The 17,728-nt window shown below is 39.2% G+C and overlaps 1 protein-coding gene across 1 annotated transcript in view; it reads left to right on the top strand.

Annotated features, from left to right (window-relative positions):
* The window catches only part of LOC126252712 (protein white-like), a 258,277-nt gene that overhangs the window by 66,374 nt on the left and 174,175 nt on the right, over positions 1-17,728 (top strand). The window lies entirely within an intron of this gene.

Genomic DNA, 17,728 nt, shown 5'->3' with positions numbered 1-17,728 from the left:
TACTCAGTGATAACATACGCCGATGGTGGTCATGGAAGGCTCCGGAACGGCTGTACGATACGTGAATGCCATCATCCGAACGATAGTGAAACCATATGGGTAGCATATAGCCGAGGCATTCGTCTTCAAGGACGACAATTCGCGCCCCCATTGTGCACATCTTGTGAATGAATTCCTTCAGGATAACGACATCGCTAGACTAAGGTGGCCAGCATGTTCTCCAGTTATGAATATCGGATATGCCTGGGATAGATTGAAAAGGGCTGTTTATGGACTCTGAAGGACCTACGCCGAATCGCTGCTGAGGAGTGGGACAACCTGGACCAACAGTGCTTTGATGAACTTGTAGATAGTATGCCACGACGTATACAGGCATGCGTCAATGCAAGAGGACGTGCTGCTGGGTATTAGGGGTATTTTTGTATACAGCAATTTGGACCACCACATCTGAAGGTCTCGCTGTATGGTTGTACAACATGCAATGTGTGGTTTTCATGAGCAATAACAAGGGCAGAAATGACGTTTATGTTGATCTCTACTTCAGTTTTCTGTACAGGTTCCGGAACTCTAATAACCGAGGTGATGCAATACGTTTTTTGATGTGTTTATTTTACATCCAAATGATGAATTTTCGGACATTGCTTTCTTATCAAAACTTTAACTGCTAAGACTCCTCTGTAACCCCTACATACGTACAACAGGAGTTATGAAATACGTGTAAAATCTTTTTACATATCAATGCTGAGTACGGTAGGCAAGTTTCATAATAGGAGATGGTGTTTTAAATAATGTAAATATCGTAAGTAACATGGTTCGAATTTCTGTGTTAGCATGAAGATGTAGTCACACGTCCTCTCTGGCCTCCGAAATCGCCCGATTTCAGTATTAATAAATATTGTTAAGTTATATAATAGTATTTCTCAAGGAAATGAAGTTTAAAGCGTAAGAGTGGTATAAAATACATGGACGACCTTTCGGGATGTGTATGCATCGACAACAACAGTCATATTGCTACACCAATTTGCAGGATATCCAGATTGTTGAAGCTGTACATAAGAATAGGAACCATTTACGGGAGAAATGGTGTTTTAATACAACCTTGGTCCATTGAATTCATTGGTAGTGGGACCACCAACGACATGACTTCACTGAACCATATTACTAAATGCTAACCCGCGGCACAGCCTCAGTTGCAGGCTGTGTATCTAAAGACTTCGAAAGGCAACAAAAATTTGGTTTTCAGTAGTTCATACAGTTATTGATCGAATTTAAAAACTGAACTCATAATCAGCATAAAGAGCAGTAACATATTGTTCATTACCAAACAAGAGAAGTACTAAAGTTTCACAAATTTTCCCGCCTGTACTCATCCAATATTCGAGAAATAGAGAACTTAGCGACTTACAACAAACTTTACACATATTTTCAAACCTTGATTAATCTTTTTCTCTGTGATATACCCCAAAAAATTATGAAAGAAAGTAAGTTTGTCATTTACTACATTTTACCTAATTATGCAGCAAAACCGCAGTATCAGGTATTATGTTTTAATTAATTACTTCTTTACTAACAACTCTATTCGCAACACATTTTGCAGACGGTATGCACATACACTGAGGAGACAAAAGTCACGGAACAGCGATATGCACTTATTCAGATAGCGGTAGTACCGCGTACTCTGTATAAAAGGGCAGTGTACTAGCGAAGCTGTCATTTGCACCCAGTTAATTCATGGGAAAATGTTTCCTACGTGATTATGGCCCCACGGCGGTGATTAACAGACTCTGAACGCGGAATGGTAGTTGGAGTTAGGTGGTTGGGACATTCCATTTCGGAAATCGTTAGGAAATTCAAAATTCCGAGGTGCACATGTCAAGAGCCTGCCGAGAATATCAAATTTGAGGCAGTACCTCTCACCATGGACAACGCAGTGGCCGGCGGCCTTCACTTAACGCCCGAGAGTAGCGGCGTTTGCGTAGAGTTTGTCAGTGCTAACAGACAAGCAACAATGCGTGAAATAATCTCAGCAATCAATGCGGGACGTACTAAGATCGCATCCGTTAGGACAGTGAGGCGAAAATTGGCGTTTATACGCTATGGCAGCAGACAAACTTAGCCAGTGCCTTTGGCAACACCATGATATGGCCTGCAGCGCCTTTCCTGGGCTAGTGACCATATCGGTTGGATCCTTGACTACTGGAAAATCGTGGCATTGTCACATGAGTTCCGATTTCAGATGGTAAGAGCTGATGGTAGAGCACAGACCCGATGAAGTCATGGACCCGAGTTATCAACAAGGCACTGTGCAAACTGGTCGTGCCTCCATAATGGTGTTAGCTATGTTTATGAGAGGTTCTTGGTCCTCTGGCCCGAAAGAACCGATATTGACTAGAAATGGCTGTGTTGGGCTACTTGGAGACCACCTGCAGCCTTTCATGGACTTCACGTTCCCAAACAACGATGCGCCATAACACCGGGCCACTACAGTTCATAATGGATTGAAGAACATTCTAGACCATTCGAGCGAATGATTTCGCCACCCAGATCACCCGACAATAATCCCATCGAACATCTATCGGATATAATCGAGAGGCCAGTTCGTGTACAAAATCCTGCACCGGCAATACTTTCGCGATTACGGGCGTGTACAGAGGGATCATGACTCGATATTTCAGCAGGGATCTTTCAACTACTTGTTGAGTACATGGCACGTCGCTTTGTTGCACTACGCTGAGCAAAAGAAGGTTCTACACGATATTAAGCGGTATCCCATGACTTTTGTCAGTGAATGTACCTGTGTACATGCAAAGTTATATCATTGTATGAAGCACGAGGTTTTATACGTTGGAGCTCGATTCTCTAAATATTGGGCGTCAAAGTTAACAATGCATATTCGAAATGATTTCGAGTGTAATAGACACGTATATCATATACGATTCTTTTACATAAGATTTCCCTGTCAGTGTGGACTACAGTTTTCGTTTACACTATTGTTGAAACATGAGATAGTAAATAATCGAACTGCATTATTTTATGACAGCATCTATCGCTTCTACGAATTTTAAATAAGTTTCGGACCTTATGTTATTGCCTTGTCCTTAGGATTAGAAAAACAGAGCTTCATTTACATTGACGAAGGAAACAGGTAAAATACGATCATAAATTCACTGTCTTTGACAAGTAATTCCATAGGTACAATATTATACAACTACATGTGAGTGGGAAATCATTATGACTCACGAGAAACACACTACTTAATTTGTGTCAGTCCGAGAAACAGTTACCAGTACTTCAGTACTTTCAGGAGACTTACATACACTTCCCACAAACAAGTCACTATTACACAGTTTAGTAACACCAACAGGCTTCAACCGAATTTCAGTTCTGCATGTTAAAATGTACTCTTTGTTTTCCTGTTGTTTCAGTGCCACGCCTTACAGTTATGCACGAACCAATGGTTAGAAATGGAACAAGACAAAGCAGCAAGCAATTCCGTTAGCAACGGGGGTTGAGTGCACTCATGAAAAGGAAATCACACTTAATTCTTTCAAGATAAAGTAGAAATATTACGTGCCTAACTAATCATGTGGTTTTTGAACCAATTACTTATTTTCGGCTACCAACGTAATGAAAGTATCTCGTTTTTGTATATACTACAGAAGTAGACAAAAATAATTTACTTTAAGGGCGGTTAATAAGTTTTTATTACAAATACTGATCTATGCATTTAACAAGTATACTTGGTACTTTGCGTGAAGGTGGGTGAGACGTTGCGTCGAGTACAATGTAGTTCAGCGACTCTTATTTACATCATCGCACTCATATGGCACATTTACTGCACAAAACGTTGTTTACATGGTAGCCTTGAAACAGGCAATTGCTTGTAGTAGAATTTCCTTCTGATTTTAAGTTAATAACATAAATCGTACTGTATGCAATTCTGTTCCTTAATCTATAGTCTGTCGGGCACACTGCATTGTACAGGGTGATTCAAAAAGAATACAACTTTAGGAATTTAAAACTCTGTAACGACAAAAGGCAGAGCTAAGCACTATCTGTCGGCGAATTAAGGGAGCTATAAAGTTTCATTTAGTTGTACATTTGTTCGCTTGAGGCGCTGTTGACTAGGCGTCAGTGTCAGTTGATGCTAAGATGGCGACCGCTCAACAGAAAGCTTTTTGTGTTATTGAGTACGGCAGAAGTGAATCGACGACAGTTGTTCAGCGTGCATTTCGAACGAAGTATGGTGTTAAACCTCCTGTTAGGTGGTGTATTAAACGTTGGTATAAACAGTTTACAGAGAATGGGTGTTTGTGCAAAGGGAAAAGTTCTGGACGGCCGAGAACGAGTGATGAAAATGTAGCACGTTAGAGAATTGGCTGTTCCCTCAGCTCGAACAAGAAGCACAACAATTCATATTTCAGCAGGATGGAGCGCCACCACATTGGCACTTATCTGTCCGTAACTACCTGAACGTCAACTACCCGAGGCGATGAATCGGCCACCAGGCAGCCCGTGACAGAGCACTTCATCGCCTCCAAGAAGCCCTGATCTTACCCCCTGAGATTTTTTCTTATGGGGGTATGTTAAGGATATGGTGTTTTGGCTACCTCTCCCAGCCACCATTGATGATTTGAAACGAGAAATAACAGCAGCTACCCAAACTGTTACGCCTGATATGCTACAGAGAGTGTGGAACGAGTTGGAGTATCGGGTTGATATTGCTCGTGTGTCTGGAGGGGGCCATATTGAACATCTCTGAACTTGTTTTTGCGTGAAAAAAAAACCTTTTTAAATACTCTTTGTAATGATGTACAACAGAAGGTTATATTATGTTTCTTTCATTAAATACACATTTTTAAAGTTGTGGTAATCTTTTTGAATCACCCTGTATATCTATTTTCATACTGTTATGTAATTACGAGTCCAAAACCCCTGCTAAGTCAAATCGTTTAATTCATTACATAGGCCTATTTCGGCAAATAGCCAACGTCGGCTTATCTGTAAGAAAATGGTGCATATTTCTAAATTATAAACAAATATCAAATAGAAAACATTAGTTTAAACTTTATTACATACATCAGATGACTTTTTACCAAATATGGTTTCATATTGTCTTTCTTTTCTGTACAACAATAATTATGTGACAGCTTATTTGACGGATGTACCAGCGATATTGCATAGTTAAAATTAATTTTGTTTATCATACTGGCATTTCGGTGATTTTTGTTAGTGGTATCATTGGTAGTCCTGTATAATCTCTGGTTGCTTTGTAGTATTTTGTGTCTATCCTCTTCCTTCACTGATAATTTCAATAAAGGTTTTGGTGTATTTTTTTGTGTTTGAGGTCAATTTGCTCATTAAATCTGTTTACATACGCAAAGCTATCCACTAAAAATTCTTTGTGTGAAAATCTAACTAAAATGCAAAAAATACATGAAAAACTTTATTGAAATTATCAATCAAGAAAACAGAGATTACACAGGACCACCAACGATAAAACTAACAAAGATTACTGAAATTACAGAGTGATAAATAAAACTAATTGTAAGTCCTTGGTTAACAAAGAAATAACGATGTTTTCCGACCTATCTCAAGAATATTGAGACAGATTGTTTCACTATTAACAGTTAGACTTAAAACTGTGTGCATGCAGTAATAAAAAAACTTCCCGACAAAGCAGGTAACGGCCCGCATCTCGTGGTCGTGCGGTAGCGTTCTCGCTTCCCACGCCCGGGTTCCCGGGTTCGATTCCCGGCGGGGTCAGGGATTTTCTCTGCCTCGTGATGGCTGGGTGTTGTGTGCTGTCCTTAGGTTAGTTAGGTTTAAGTAGTTCTAAGTTCTAGGGGACTGATGACCATAGCTGTTAAGTCCCATAGTGCTCAGAGCCAAAGCAGGTAACGACAGATAACGAAAGATCAGTTGCTTGCAGTTGAGGCTTGTGCTCCGATCGGTGGCTGGCACTGTTTCCTTCAAGTGTTTTGTGGAATTGTTATGAAGAGTTCTTAGTGAAGCTTTTGGATATTTTACTGTCCAATCTTTAGCAACAAGTGTTAAAATATCGTCGCTGGGAGATTTATCTGAGCAGCTATCTTTTAAAATCCAAAACAAAGACGCATGAAAACGATATCCCAGTCGACCAAGCCAAGGGTTGGCTATGGCTTTGCGTATGTATCACGACATCTAAGCAGTGTTGATACACCTTCCTTCAACAGTAGTAATTACAGAACAGCATCAATTGCGTACCATCGAAACGTGCTCTCAAGATCACTGTCCCCAGAACGATCAAATGGAGATGGACCAGCATTAATCATGTTCGGATGTGTCACCTCAGTGTCTGAGAAACAATGTCCAGAGACAAAAGGCAAGCCACCGATCACCGTCTGGCCAACAGGTAGCAGCTCCGAACGCAACTGCATCGAAGAAGGCAAAGGCAAGTGAAAAGCGCAGTAGGAATGTAGAAGGGGATGTAGAAATGGTAGATACTGGTAATGTCGCATAAACTGTGGAAGCTGTAAACGTGGAGGGTAACGTGAAGTTAAATACTGGAGTTAGGAATGGTAATGGGTAGCCTACTTCTCAAATGTCTGTTAGTCGTAAAGACGTCAACAATTCAGTGTCCACATTGGTTCCTCGTAGAGGACACAACACGTTTATTAGCAACAGAAAATACGTGGTAAAGATAATACATATCAACCAACAGACATGGGTCCCTATGGCGTCTTTGTAGAGGGAGGAAACGGTGATGTAGGAAAATTAGATCCGAAGGCCCTCTGTAGAAAGTTGTTTACAGAAAATAACTTAAGTCATTAAATTGTTCGTATCTTAGTTATTGGGAACCGGTTCCCGTGAGATCACCGAAGTTAAGCGCTGTCGGGCGTGGCCGGCGCTTGGATGGGTCACCATCCCGCCGCCACGTGCTGTTGCCATTTTTCGGGGTGCACTCAGCCTCGTGATGCCAATTGAGGAGCTACTCGACCGATTAGTAGCGGCTTCGGTCAAAGAATACCGTCCTAACGGTCGGGAGTGCGGTGTGCTGACCCCACGCCCCTCCTTATCCGCATCCTCCTCGGAAGATGACACGGCGGCCGGACGGTCCCGGAAGGGCCACTTGTGGCCTACAGACGGAGCTTTTTTTTAGCTTTTAGTTATTGGGAGAAACAGATATAAAATTCCAACCAAAAAGCCGCGCGCTATTAGCCGAGCGGTTTAAGGCGCTGCAGTCATGGACTGTGGGGCTGGTCCCGGCGGAGGCTCGAGACCTCCCTCGGGCATAGGTGTGTGTGTTTGTCCTTAGGACAATTTAGGTTAAGTAGTGTGTAAGCTTAGGGACTGATGACCTTAGCAGTTAAGTCCCACAAGATTTCACACATATTTTTTTTTGCAACCAAAACTGGGCAGTCCGCGAAACATATACGATTTATTGTTGTTTTTTGAGAGAAAAATGTGGAGGCTTGTGTCCATAATTTCCTAACAAAGAGGTGGAGAGCTAACCGTGATGTTGTTATTGAGTTATTCCATGAGGATATCCTTGCTGAAATAAGGTGGGAATTTTTAGTACATGACGTATGAATGTTCACGAAAAAAGTAATGAAAAATTGAGAGTCAAAGTACTCCCACACCGACGTGTGTTGTAACATTTAAATCTGAGCAATTTACTCAGTATGTACATTTTTAAGGTATGCGATGCCCTGTGGAACCGTAAGGCGTCTGTTTTGCAATGTCGCAATTGCCTCAGTTATTCTTATTTAAGTTCGCAGTGTCGTAGTACCGCTTTCTGTGCCACATGGGCGGGAGCTGTTGAAATCTCGCAGTGCTCACGTCCCGGAGATCGCAAGTGATTTCATTGCAACGGAAACCACGTCGCCACTGATCGCTGTTGCTCACTCTACGAGCAACACATGGAAGTAATGCGGAACGGATCCTACAGCGCTTGTTACGCAAACGTCGTCTAGTCACGGTGACCATCATTTGCGTAATTCACTGGTGCCGTTTCTCCGGTGAGCTCTCTTCTAGCGACTGTCCTAAAGTATATGAGAAACTAGCAGGTCTGAACATGACGGACAAAAAGTTACAGCCGGGAACTAAACATGTAGCTATGTCGGTACCAGCTCCCAAATCTTGAAATAGTAAACCATTATCTCGCAGCATACGAGTTGGTTTATTCTGATATGTTGGACGAATTTTAGGGTCCACAGATTTCAATATGAAACAACCTGTATATTCCTCCTCCTCTGTCAACATCTCATATCGATAGAGAAACTGCAATTAACAGCTATTATGCTTTAATATTGCAGATCTTTCTGTCTCTTAAAATCGGAACAGACATGGTAACGACACAGGTTGCTATACGTAATGCGTTGAACACTTCTCCAAATCTGACAATGGCTTTTAAAGTACTCCAGTAGAATTCATGGTCAGCAACGTCGAACAGAGGAAGTCTTTATCTGGAGCTTAGCAGCAACCATATATCGGTAGTTTACATTTGCGAAAATTGGTTTCAACAAACCCAGCGAATACAATTCAAATGATATATAGCGCTTACAAAAGAGATAAATGTGGAAAACGAGAAGGAGTAGATATTTTAATTACAAAGACGATTAAATTTCAAGAAAATGGACATTAACATTAGAACAACAGGCTACCAGGCAGTGGCTGTTGTAACCTATTCTCCTAACGGCGAATTAACCATTGTCACCATTTACAAACCACCTTCTCGTAAAATACGAAATCTTTTACTGGATCAGATTATTACCCGGCTTCAAACGCTATTTCTTTTGTGTGCGGGCTTCAATGCCGACCACTTGCTATTGGGTTGCGAAGTAGACGACGCCAATGTCTCAGAATTGGACACACTTATCGAAAATCTAAGTTTGTTTCTTCTAAACGTTGTCTCCCCTACTATGTTACATAACCTAAACAGATGCCCGTCGGCCATCGATTTTGTATTGACCTCTGTTGACTTCGACCGTGTAACGGAGTGGACAGTCGAACAAGACCCTCTTCACTAGGATCATCTCCCTCTGGAAATCACAATAGATTCACCTAAAGTGACAAGTAAGCTGACTGACCGAAGTACACTGCTACATCCAGGTGAAGTTTCAATCTTTCACTAATTTCTTAGCTCCAAAAGACGCCTAACAACAGTTAACTTCAAGTACAGAAGACGCTACATCAGCTTCCATTCGAAGCCAAGGGAAGTCATAGCTGTCAAGCAACGTCCCCCACTGCTTAAATTTGCGTACAGTAAATTCTGCAAGCAACAAAATGTAGAAAGCTTCATTGCAAATCGTAAAATAGCAGTGTAAGATAGAAGCCGTTTAAAAGATTGTAAAAAGAGTAGCTGGCAAAATTTCTGTGAATCTGTAAATGACAATGTTAGTGCCATTTACATTTGTAGAAAATTAAGATTTATCAAAAGCAAGAACTCCACTACGCGTCAACTATTAAGTGAAGCGTGGCTTGGAGACTTTGGAATTCACTCTCAACAGCTTCCGTAGCCAAGCCACCTTTTTCCCCCCAGAGCAATGGAATCACAGTCACCTGCTTGTGGTTCCAATTTCTTACTAAGAACTGATGAAGGGCATTAAAAAGAGGTTGACATCCACACCTGGTAAGGAAAGTATACACTAGCAGATGATAATAAGTCTCCCTGAGGTAGCACTCAGAAAACTGTTACAGATATTTAACCAGTCATGGATGAAGGGGACAGTAATAAAAAGCTGGACTACTTAAATAGTGGTATCTATACTGAAACCACTTGAAGATGAAGAGCAGGTCAAGTCACACAGACATATTGTTCTACCTTCTGTATCGCCAAAATCTTAGAGCGCATGGTAAAAAGTCGTTTTGAATGGTGGTTGGAATCAAATCAGATACTGTAATCGAATCAGTATGGATAAAGGCAAGAGAGCAGCAGACAAATTAAAAATCTTAAGGTCAGAAATTTATGACGCAATAACATGAATAGTGAACGTAACAGCTATCTTCCTGGATATAGATGGAGCATATGATAACGTTCATGTAACTGTGTTTCTACGGAAGTCGGAAACCAATGGAGTTACGCCACAAATGATCTGTGGGTTCAGCACCTTCTTCGCCGACAGACGCACATTGGTTCGGTCCCGAAAAAAAAAAATTAATTGGACCATGTTATCTTACAACAGGCCTTCCACAAGGAGCTATCCTCAGTTCCATACTCTTTGCACGACATACTAAGGAGTTGGAGAGAATTATCCCTTCTGCAGTTAAAATACTCCAGTATGCAGATGGTATTTGTATGTATCGCCCAATTAGGCTGTGTGTGATATAACCAAGGTGATGGGTGTACTGGATCAATCTTCACATAACTGTGGGTTACTGATTAAGCCAGAAGAATCGGTACTTGTCACTTTCAAAAACCAAACTACAATAAGATACTTCAACAGGGTAAGACTCTCAGGTGTTAAAATACCACCAAAATCTCAACCTAGGATTCTTGGTGTTCTCTTCGATTCCAAAATGAGTTGGGTTCCTCATATTCAAACTGTCGGCACTAAGAGCGGAAAAGCGTTGATCCTTATAGAATCGGTGTCAAGAGTATAGTGGGGGCTCACTCCAACACTCTGCTCAATCTATACCGCACGCTGATACGTTCCCGTGTAACTACGGTGCAAGGGATGCAGCAATGCTGCTAGAAGTATCTAGTGTTGCTGGATAGACTGCAATACAGAAGCTTATGCATCTGCTTCGGAGCTATTCATTCTTGTCCCACTAATCCATATCACCTAGAATCATCAGGAATACCTTTAAATATTCACAGAACATTGCTGTGTGATCGTTATATCTTACAGCGAATGGCAGACACTAAACATCCACCGATAATTAAGAGCGAAACGCTCTCTCAAATCGGGAATAATAGAAATGTGAGGAAACAGCTATTTTATACCTCCAGTCCGTACGAACATTGGAAATGTCTACGAAATACGACACACCGAAGTGAAGTTCTCCCAAGGTTCCTATATGTCTAAAACAGCTCTTGTCACAATATCCCTCTAATATAAGTCGACTGTTCCAGCAAAGAGAAAGGATATGGACAATTTTCACATACATCATACTTGGCAGAAAAATGGCCAGGATATTTTGAACTCTATATAGATGACAAAAATGGCGACGGAAAGTGATACCGGATGCGCTTTCTTCTGTCCAGAATCTGAGAAGAAAGAAAGTTTCAGCTACCAGGTGAAGCTCTCATGTTTGTAGCTGACACTTTCGCTATTATAGAGACAATCAAATTCGCAAGATCTCTCAAAATACCCTACACAGTAATAATCATCGATTCTCAAAGCGTTCTCAATGCTATAAGTTACAAGAAGTGGGACAAAAGAACTAGTAAATACACTTTCAACATGTAACGGAACATATTAAAGGCTTTACTTTAATGAAGTATGCGATCCCTTCCAAATTCAACCAGTTTAATGAGTATTTATGATTATAGAAAAGTTATTGTGTATGTTAACAATGATTGCATAACATGTCTCCATAAACAGTCAACCCATTAAATTATACTGAATAACTGACCCACACAAAAGTTAATATCACTTGATCACTGATACAGCAAATGTCATCATGTAAAAACACTAAGTTCATCTTAAATAATTAATATGAAGTACGAAAAATAGTGGCCAACTTAAGTATTTTGGATCTCCTTAAATAAAAATCACCCAGTGAAACCTATTTGTTCACTAGGAGCGTTTTCACTCAGTATTCACGTAATCAATCCTATTTCAGACGAAAACCAATGTAATTCTTAATAATTCATGTTACTTACTTATTTATGCAAATTAGAGAAGTCAGTTGACAAACTTCTAAAAAACGGCCTTTTTGTAACAAAGAATTATTCTGTCAAGTCAACAAATCTGTCTGTCATTTTCATAACATGTTAAATTATGTCACTCGATGCAAATTAATAACTTTTCTGCACAAATTATGATAACAGATGTACATGTGACTCATAAACTATATCTCTTTTTAGTAGTTCTTTGACAATGTTATAAATACAAGCAGCGAGAAGGGTCAAAAAAGCAGTCGGAGGGAGTCAGAGCAGTCGGAATGTCACTTTGGTGAAGTGTGTTTCTGTGTTATTGTTTGGCAAAACAAGGCAAAGAACATGTAAAGGAAGTACTGCTTTGTGTTGTGTTATGGTCTTTGGTGGACAGTGGAATTAATATGGCCACTAAAGTAATAAATATTTGATGTTTACATACGTGTTGGTTTCGCTCGTTCTTTATCATCAAAAGCACATGAAAAACACGGGACCTCATGTTTTTTAACCCTAGACAACCAGATTTAGAGCCAGCATCAGCATCGAGACACAGCAGCGATCCAGCAAGCAGCAGCGATTACTACAATACAATACATTGTAATGGCGCCAACCTAACATCAAGTGCTAACAAGCTCCGTAAATTGGAGTGAAATAGTGCGTTTACAGCAATTAGCGATATCAACGACGACCAGGTGGACCATTACAAAAGTGGGGGCTCGTCCGGGATCTTTAAGTGCATCGATGATAATAGTGCAGCGATAAATTTCGTAAGTGCTTGGCACCTCAAAAAATTTTATTTGTGCATTGTGGCAACAGTGAAAATATGTCAAAAATAAATAAATAAATAAAGTGTGTTTGTGCGACTACGAAAAACTATCATCACACCGCTCGGAAGATTAACGTCTGGATTATGTCAATGGATTTCATCAGTCAAGACTTCAGCTTCAATAAAACCGAATATAAGTGAAGAAAGCCAACAAGAACACCGACCACGACATCATAGCATAGACATAAAGCAAGGTATTTTGTTGTTGTTGTCATTTAAAATAATTAATTGTTAACATGTCTCTACCTGAGAGGGATGAGATCGTAGGAAATGTAAAAATTGAACCAGGGGGTGGTGAACAATTAAACTTAACAGAGTGGCTAGCAGGGTTTGCAAGTCAAATAAGCTCGCAACTTAAACAATCAAGTGAACAAGTACGTTTGGATTTTAAACAATCAAGTAAAGAAAACACAGATAGACTGGATAAGTTAAGTTTGGATTTTGATCTATTAAGTACTCATCTCAATGAGAAGTGTGAGGAAATTAAAACTACCCTCAGTAGGGACACTAGAGAACAGTTGATACACTTCAGAAAAGAATTTCAAGTTAAAGTTGAAAGTTTAAATGAAAACATACAAGCTAACACAGACAGCATTGCTGTCATCTACAACAGAGTAGATGCTGAAGCTAAAAGATTAGATCAAAGAACAGACAAAACATCAGAAGACCTTAAACAAGAATACAACCTGTACACCACTAATGTAGATACAAAAGTAGAAAATATGCACACTAAATATTCACAATTGGAAGATGCATTGATGTCCAAACAAACGATTTACAATCAAAATACAATGTATGGGCACATCCAAGTGAAATGCTTTCCTGGTGAAAATCTGCACCCTATTGACTTTATTCACCAATGTAAGGATATGTTTGTTGTAGGAATGTCAGATAACCTAAAAATTAAGTTAGTAAAACGGTTTCTAGAAGGGGAGGCCCTATCCTGGGCAAATGAGAATAATGATTCTTGGAATACTTTTGAAGAGTTTGAAGCTAAATTTATTTGCAAATTTTGGTCACAATCCATACAAGCCAGATTAAAGTCAGAATTTCTAAATGGACCAGTGTATAGAGGGAAAGTAGGGGGAATGCAAAAATTTTGCAGAGATCAACTGAAAAAACTTGCTCATTTAAATAACTCTTTTGATATTATGACACAAATTGATGTTTTAAAAAGAAGATTACCAGAGAGACTGCAGTGGGAATTGGTCCATGGACCAGACGATTCAATGGAAGAGTTCCTGAAATTTGTAGATAGATTAGATAGGGCCTTGGAAAGAGAAAGTAACCAAAGTTTTGGCTCTGGCAACAACCAGTATGGGGGGTGGAACAGGAATGTAAATAGAGATTATTATGGGAGGAGAGACTTTGAAAATTCTGGAAATAATGCTCCAAATAGGGGAGATAGGAGATATGAAAATGATTTCAGAAACAATACACAGGAGGGAGGATGGAGGAGAGATAACAGGAATGATAGAAATAGGTATTGGGGAAGAGAACAAGAGAGAAGGGGGTTTCTTGAAACTAGTGAACAAAATGGTAACTACAAGCAGACAGACCGAGGGAACCAGCCGGGAAACGGTGGACAGTCCCACTAGATGTCCGTAGTTTTGGGGCTAGACAATATTATGACAGGACAACACATAACCGAAACTGGAAAAGGAGAGGATACAATGTAAAGAGTAAATACCATGAAAATACTGATGTTGTTAGAATGAATAAATTAGAATTTAATAAAAGGTTTTGGGATACTATGAGTAAAAGTGATACAGTTAATAAAAACTGTGTTCAAGCACAGGTAGTTAGTGAAAGTGCAGAAGTTGAAGGTATTGCAGAGTTCCATAGTTGGGCTGAAAAGGATACTGGTGTTAATAACAAGTCAGACACACCACAAATAGAATCTATTTTGGGGGGTTTATTTGATAAGAAGGGGGATGACAAAGTGTTTAATGGAGCCAAAGACTCAATTGCTGAGATTCAGATACATAGGGGGGAAACTGAAGATGAGGTTGTTGTGGAGGAGGAGGAAGAAGTAATAGAGGGACATTTAAATAATGATCCTAAATCAAGTGATGTTATTGATGAGAGTGTAGAGGAAGAAATAAAAGTATTTGTAGAATTGAAAAGTGATGATGAGATAAAGGTAAGTGATGTGACAAACATGGATAATATTGAGGTTAATTTAAGTGAAATGCAGACTAGGGAATGTGTATCTGAGGACAAGCTATTGCCTATTGGGAACTATGAAACGCTAATCTATGAGAATGGTAATACTAATAATATTAAAGAAAATATAAACGGATGGAATGTAAATGTGTGTTTTCAAGAAAAAGGGGAAAAGTTTTTAGAAGTTTTGTGGAACAACTATGGAAACTGTATAAACAAAGATGCCTTTTGGAAAGAATTAGCAAAGGTAAGTGCAACCTTGTATCCTACATGGTGGACAAGAATCTGTAGTGGACTTTATAAAAAATGGGGTGAAAACAGTAGTTTGTTAAGTGACAACACAGTGTTAAGAGGAACAGATGAAAACAAAGGTTTATGTTTAAATGTCAGTGCTTTGCAAACAGAGAGCGATGTGTCTAAGTGTAGGAAAGAGACATTAGACTTAGGGACTAAAGAAATTGAAAATGATCTATTGTTTGAAAATACTGAAATAGACAAAGATGTTGAGCTAGGTTGTCCATATGTTAAAGTAAACATTTCAAGTGGGAAGGGAGAGTGTTAGTAGACACAGGAAGTCCTGTTTCTGCCATCACTTCTAGACTTAGAGATAAGCTCAGAAATTATCAACATTTTCCCGAGATGCCAGTTGTTGGATTAAAAGTGAAAGGAGCTACAGGCAGAGCCAGCAAGGTAGTTAAGAAACAAGTGTTACTTACTTTTAAAATTGATAGCCTAAATTTTGAACATGGATGCTTAGTAGTAGATGACATGAATGAAAATTTCATTTTAGGTATGGATTGGATATTAAAAGTGAATGCAGAGTTTAATTTTACAGCAAAACAAATGTGTATTATAGAACCTGTTACACAACAAAGCTGTGCAGTGAATTTGTTAATTTCAAACTGTAGTGACAGCTGTAACCACATTCAATCAGTGTATCATGAAAATGAGGATGTTTATTACCTGGATGAGAACTTAGAGGAAGATGCAGAGGGTCAAGAGTTTGAGAAGTTAGTAGAGAAAAAACTGGGGGAAGCTGAAAGCCTAAATATTACACAGAAGGAAAAATTAAAAGAGTTATTATGGGACTTCCAAGATGTGTTTGATGTTAGACCTGGTAGGGTGAAATATTATCAATGTAAATTACAGTTAAAACCGCATGAGCCTTTCTTTATAAAACCATATGGAATACCATTTGCAAAAAGAGACGCTGTGGAAAAAGAAATGCAAAAAATGGAAAATTGGGAAGTTATAGAAAGAAGTTGCAGTGCCTACAACAACCCGTTGGTCATTGTAAAAAAGGGAGACAATAGCGTTAGGATTGTATTAGACTCCAGACATCTGAACAAGTATCTCATCAGAGAGAACGACCACCCAGAAAGTATAGATGAGCTGTTAGGTAAATTTGAGTGTGTCAAAAATATGACAAGCCTAGATCTCACCGCTGGTTTTCATCAAGTTGAACTTAGTCCTGATTCGAGAAAATATACAGCCTTTTTATATAATGGTAAATGTTATCAGTATACAGTCGTACCATTTGGTCTCAATGTATCAGTTGCGGAATTCATCAGAGCATTAGATTTTGTACTTGGTCATGAAACTAGTTCAAAATTAACCATTTATGTAGATGACATTTTAATCACTGGGAAAACTTGGGAAGAACACCTTGAACTATTAAGGGAAGTATTTATGAAACTCAGAAAGGGAGGAATGACATTAAAATTAGAAAAATGTAAATTTGGGCTAGAGGAGTTAAAATTTTTGGGACACATAATTACAGAACAAGGGATTTTGCCAGACAAAGACAAAATAAAAGCCATAGAAAATTTTCCAACACCTAGAAACAAGAAACAACTCAAATCATTTTTCGGCTTCACAGGGTTTTACAGAAAATTCATCAGTAATCAAGCATTAAATGCAGTTTGTTTGTACAACTTACTTAAGAAAAATGTAGTGTGGGATTGGACACCAGAATGTGAAGATGCTTTTAACAAAATCAAATCGCAACTATGTAACAGCCAACTTCTACATAGACCAGACATGTCAAGTCCTTTCTGGCTAGCTACTGACAGCAGCGATGCAGGGTTAGGAGTACATTTATTTCAAGAAAAGGGAGTAAATGGAAAAATGGAACACCGAACAATCGCATTTGCCAGCAGAATTCTTCAAAAACATGAAAAACACTACAAAGTGACAGAAAAAGAATTACTAGCTATACATTGGGGTTTTACAAAATTTAGAAATTACCTCTTGGGACATAAAGTAATAGTACAGACAGACCACAAAGCATTAAGCTATCTCCAAGAGTGCAGGTTATACCATAACAGACTCACCAGATGGGCCATGTTTCTCCAGCAGTTTGATTACGAAGTGAGGTACATTCAGGGAAAACAAAATGTGGTAGCAGACGCTTTATCAAGACTACCTTTGGGAAGTGATTTGGAGGGAAGTAGTGGGGAGGATGAGAGAATTTTCAAAATTATGTATCTAAAGGGCATTAAAGAGGAAAAGGAAATACAAAAAATCTGTAACGACATTAGGAGGTTTCAGAACCACGATGAGAACTGGAAACTAGTCAAAAGTTACATAGGAAAAACTGGGGGAGAAAAGGTAGAAGCATATTATAAAGTACACAAGGGGATACTATTCAGAAGACCTAAACCGGATTTAGACTATTGGAAACTGTGTTGGCCTGAGCAACAAATAGATACGCTCATTACTTATGTACATGAAAGCTTTGGCCACTGTGGCACCACTAAGTGTATTCAGAAAATACAGGAGAACATTTATTTTTACATCATTAGCAGAAGAGTAAAGAAAAAGTTATCAACATGTGACAGATGTCAGAGGGTAAAAGTGACTAACCAAACAACCAGGGGAATAATGCAGAACATATTACCCACAAATAAACTCGATCTCGTTGCAACTGACAT

The sequence above is a fragment of the Schistocerca nitens genome, chromosome 4 (assembly GCF_023898315.1).
Source record: "Schistocerca nitens isolate TAMUIC-IGC-003100 chromosome 4, iqSchNite1.1, whole genome shotgun sequence".
Lineage (NCBI taxonomy): Eukaryota > Metazoa > Arthropoda > Insecta > Orthoptera > Acrididae > Schistocerca > Schistocerca nitens.
This window is presented reverse-complemented; position numbering and strand designations above follow the sequence as displayed.